Consider the following 5,045-nt stretch of genomic DNA (forward strand, 5'->3'; position numbering starts at 1 on the left):
TTAGGATTAAGTTACCAAAAAATAATTGATGCATGTCCTAATGGTTTTTGTTTGTATAGAAAATAGTATGCAAACGTGACAAAGTGTCCTAAGTGTGGTTTGTTAAGATGAAAGATCATTAAAAACTTAACAAGTGAAAAAAGTGGAGTGGCTGCCAAGCAGATGTGGTATTTTCCAATAGTTTCAAGATTTATAAGAATGTTTAAGAGTTTTGAGAATACTAATTAAGAACTTGCATTGGCATGATATCGATAGAAAAGTTGATGGTATTATGAGACATCCGGTTGACACTCCATCATGGAAGTTGATAGATCACATGTGGCCAACTTTTGGGTCAGAACCAAAAAATCTCCATTTGGGTTTGTCCACTGATGGAATTAACCCATTTGTTTCTAATGCCATATTCAATAATTTTTTGTTATTGTTCATATTTTATCTTTCATCAGATGCATGCAGTAATGAACACAAAGATCTACAAAATTGGAAATATGGGGCAACAATCGCATACTACTGGCAATGAATTTGACAGGTTAGTTTGCTACATGAGTTGAATAGTTATATCGTTTTAGATAGCTGAAATGTAAATGCAAACATGTCGTGTATGGCTGGTGGTGATCCATTCGGATTTGAATTTTTGTCACTTTTAGTTACAATAAATGGAGCTTTTGTTGGAAGAATTGGAAAAAAAAAATGATGGTTGAAGTAAATCTGTGTATGTTTGTGTGTGCAATTAATTGTGAAAAGAACTGAATATAAAGAGAATAAATGTTTATGTACTGTGCTGCAGTTAAATGAACTTCTTAGAAATAAATTAGCCTTTCCCCTTAATTTATCCATTCAACAATAAATGAACGTGCTGCAGCTAAAACTAAACTGGCTAATTGGGAAAAGAAGCCTGCTATGGTTGAAGTGACCAATAAAGGACTTGTAGTATGAACTTCATAAACATGTCATGACATGTAACCTAAGCTTCAAACAAAAATCTTAGAAATGTGAGATGTAAAAACCAATTTCGTTTTCTGTTATACTTATTGACAATTGTGGTTGTTTTCATACCCTTTATTTATCCATAGCCATAGTTTTCATATTTACTAACTGATCATTTGATTTGTATAGCTGAATGTTTATCAAACGAGGTCTAAATTTATTAATATTTCTTAGTATAAATGTCATACTCTAATATTTGATTACAAATGGTAAAACCTTTCTTATATTCTTATCTTGATGTGTAGAGTCATGCTCTAAAATTTTATTTCGTTTTCTTACTAGATTTTGTAAGAATCCATTGGAGCAGTGAAGCCATGTTGGAGCAATTGATTGATTTATAGGCATTTTTGTAGGTTTGGTAGCAAAATTTTGGTTGAAATGTACTTATTTAAAGGGATAGTTGCAAATTTAGCAATTATATTCAAAATAATTAAGTATATAGCAACATTTTAAAAAAATTGCAAATATAGCAAAATCTGTCAAAATCTATCAATAATAGGAGTCTATCACCGATAGACCATGTAGCAAATGTTGGTCTATCACTGATAAACCATAAGAGTCTATCAACGATAGAAGTGTATCACGGATAGATTTTGCTATATTTGCAATTTTTTTAAAATATTGCTACATACTTAATAATTATTCTAAAAATTGTTACCTATTATAATTACCCTTATTTAAATAGCTTGTTGATACTAAAACATGTATGTTTATTCTATCATTGTACAAACCTATGTTCATTCTATCATTATACAAACCTTTTACCAACAATTGTACATATATTACAAAATGTATGTTAACGTATATATATTAAAGCGTTGACACTTTGTTTCTATATGGGTGTGTTGTATAGTGTAACGCCCCAAAATAAGGTAATCTTTAATTTTAATTATCTTAAGTTTAATTTTAACCATATTGAAATTATTTTGTGTAAGCCCCATTTCGTTCTCTTCTACTTTATTTATTTATTTAATATGTCCTTAAGATTTATTCGTGTGATAAGGAAATTTTAGAACTACATTTATGGAGTTTCAAAACTTAAATTGTTTTGTATAAGTGTTGAAAAGAATGAAGGAGGGTAAAAAGGAAGTTTAAGTTTGAAGAGATGGCCATTTTTGTCATTACCTTATTATTATTAAGATTATATAAAAAAAAGAAAGAGAGAAAAGAAAAGAAGATTTTTTTCTTCTTCTTCTTCTTCTCCTCCTTCTTCTTCGTCTTCTTCATTCTTCTAGAGAGACCGACGACACCCCCCTCTCTTTCGAAAATCTCTTCGCAGCTGACCAAAGAGCCGCCACCATTTAGTCTCTTCTCAACCATCAAAACCAGCAGCCGCCCGATGTTCGTTTATGCGCTACCCATTACTGATTTTTGAGCTCCAGACGTCGGGTTCGTTGAGCCACACACCGACCAGCCGCCGCCCAACCGTCGAACACCACATTGGTTGCTACTTTGCGTTGTGCTGGGCCACCCTCTGTCATTGCTAGCCTCACCGAATTTAGAAGTTGAGGTCAATTTTAGTTATTTGATGAGTTTTGTGGTTTGGTTTAATTGAAGATCTATAATACCCAGTAGCTTTTAGCTTCGAATGACTAGTTTTTATCACGTTTTGATGTAAGATTGAAGAGTTGTCGTGTTGATTAGCTGTTGTCCAGCGGGTTCAATAAGGATTTTGTCAAGATTTAAGTAATTAAAGGTGAGATTATTATGTTTGTGAAGAGAGTGTTGGATAAGATTCTATGCTTTATGGAGCGGGTCTTGAATACCCATTATATTTAAGTGTTAAAAATTGAATAGAGCAAGTGTTTTCCACGCGAAATCAGAAGATCTCAGTTATTTTTTAGTATTTTAGGGTGTACTAGTGGAGTTAGGATCTCTATTTAGTATGGTTGGAAAGCTTATTCAATGTACTACAACTTTTATGAAGAAATTGTGAGCTAAATATGGTTAGAAGTAAGCTTAATTTCATAAACAAGTCAGGGGATAGCAGAAGACTCTGTTTTTGAACACTCTCTGTTTTGGGCCAATACTGTAGCAATCTGTTGGGAATCATATTTTCCTTCCTTCAGATAAATTATAGAGGACATCAAAATAAAAATTTTGACATAAAGAACACTCATTTTGGTTAAGTATTGAAAGAGTTATGATCAGTTGAAATTCATGTTGCGAATCTGAAAAAGTTTGAGAAATGTGTTGTCGAGGTGATTTCGATATGGTTTTAGATAAATTTTAGTGGGTTCTCTCATGTTTGGGTGCTTGTGGCGTTAAGAGATTAATGTGATGCTAAGGGTCCAAAGTTGGAATTTTTAGAATAGATTAAAGCATGAAGGGATAATTCAATTTAAGTCTTGGAAGAGAGAAATTGGAGTCTTTGGAGCATAAAATAGTTTGAGTTGGCTTATTAGAGTATGTTGAAGATTGTTGTGTCGTCTTGCTTTGTAAAGTTAATTGATAAACCTTAATCTTGTTTCAGGCTAAATCGAAGTGGGGAAAGCGTAAAATCCCGGGGGATCGAGTAATTGATTGTGAGTGGCTTAAATTCAAGTATTTTCATTATAAATCTAGTATAATTATTCTAGTATGAAAATTTAGAATATGATTGCCTTATGATTTATGTGTTACAAAGGTTTTCAAATGTGATTTTCGATTTTCCATGAACTCTTGTATTTTGAAACTGTGGTTGAACCCAAACTTATTAAGTAAGTTTAGATGACAACTTGTTTCTAAACAATCATTGATTTATAACTAGATTTGAAGGAGTTCTAAAAGTATGTTTTGATGGCTAAGGATCCAAATATGTGAAAACGTGTTTCTAACCATGTTTGATTTGTTTTCAAATTTGAACTGTGTGACATTATGGATGTTGGTGATTACCCTTAAGGCTACGAGAATGTGTTTCTGTAGCGCCACCTATGGTTGTCGGAGGATTCCGGGGCTGAAAGAGGCCGTGACCGGAGATTCGAGAACCTGAGCCTAGGTGAGGACGTGGATGGAGGATTGTGATATGGCTTTGGGCCTAGCTTAACCCATGGTTGGGTGGCTCTATGTGCACATAGGAGCGGTATGTTGTTACCATGGTAGGTGCTAAGTATGAGTGAGCTCCGTTTGGCCACGTGTTTCCTTGTGGATTGGATCACGTGTGAGCTATCCTTGGGCCGTATGCTTAGTATGCTATCATGGTTGGATTGGATTGGTTGGATTAGATTGGATGGAGGTTGTTATCGTGGCGAGCACTAAATATGCGTAAGCTAGTTTTGGCCGCATGATTTTTAGTCATGTGCGAGCTATCTTTGGCCGTATATTTAGATGCCTTGCCATGGTTGATTGGGTACAGGTTTGTTGGCTTTACTTGTGGTTTATGGTAATATACGATTTTAACGCTGTAATTATTATTTCGTTATTGAGGTTTACTTAAACGGTTTGAAGATATGTTTTATAAGCTTTTACTGTTAAAACTTGCCACTCATTGAGATTTAGCTCACGTTTTCAATGTTTTCTCCCCCTCCCCAGGTAGTGAACCAAGAACCAGGCATTGGTTGAGCTTCCCGTCACTGATTGTAGATTTTCATTCTTTTTGGATGTTTTTACTTCAAGTTTGTATTTGTATAATGGGGTGCTTAGAAGTAATGAGGGTCACGCCAAGGTCATGTGTTTTGAGACACTTTCAAACTGTAATTATTTCTTGGCTAGTATCTAGTCTGATCATGAGCTCTGACTGAATTTCTGAATGAGATTCTTAAATTGTCTGGATGAGTGTGTGGTGAGACACACTCGATAATTTTTGAGTTTTTTTTTTAAATCATAGAAGTGTAATTCTCTTCTATTTTCAGGTGTGGTTAATCCGTTTTTCAGGGGAGACTTTGTCGAATTTTTAGAATTTTTGGGAAGCATTTTATAAATCTTACGTTCAAAGAGGATTGTTTTAAGGAGTAGATTCACACCACGATCTAGGTTAGAGGGGAAAACTTAGAATGGGGTGTGACATCTTGGGTGTTAGTTGAGTTAATTGTTGAAATTGTTTGATTTTGTGGGAAGTAGAATTAATTAAATGTTTTGGG

At 34.1% G+C, this 5,045-nt stretch overlaps 1 long non-coding RNA gene across 1 annotated transcript; it reads left to right on the forward strand.

The window, feature by feature from the left end:
- The first annotated feature begins 2,204 nt into the window (after positions 1-2,204).
- Positions 2,205-4,714, forward strand: LOC107990550 (uncharacterized). Its single transcript, XR_001762183.2, has 3 exons — positions 2,205-2,497; positions 3,461-3,512; positions 4,498-4,714. It is a non-coding gene; the product is annotated as an uncharacterized LOC107990550 (long non-coding RNA).
- Positions 4,715-5,045: the final 331 nt, after the last annotated feature.

Source organism: Cucumis melo, chromosome 5, assembly GCF_025177605.1.
Source record: "Cucumis melo cultivar AY chromosome 5, USDA_Cmelo_AY_1.0, whole genome shotgun sequence".
Taxonomy (NCBI): Eukaryota; Viridiplantae; Streptophyta; class Magnoliopsida; order Cucurbitales; family Cucurbitaceae; genus Cucumis; species Cucumis melo.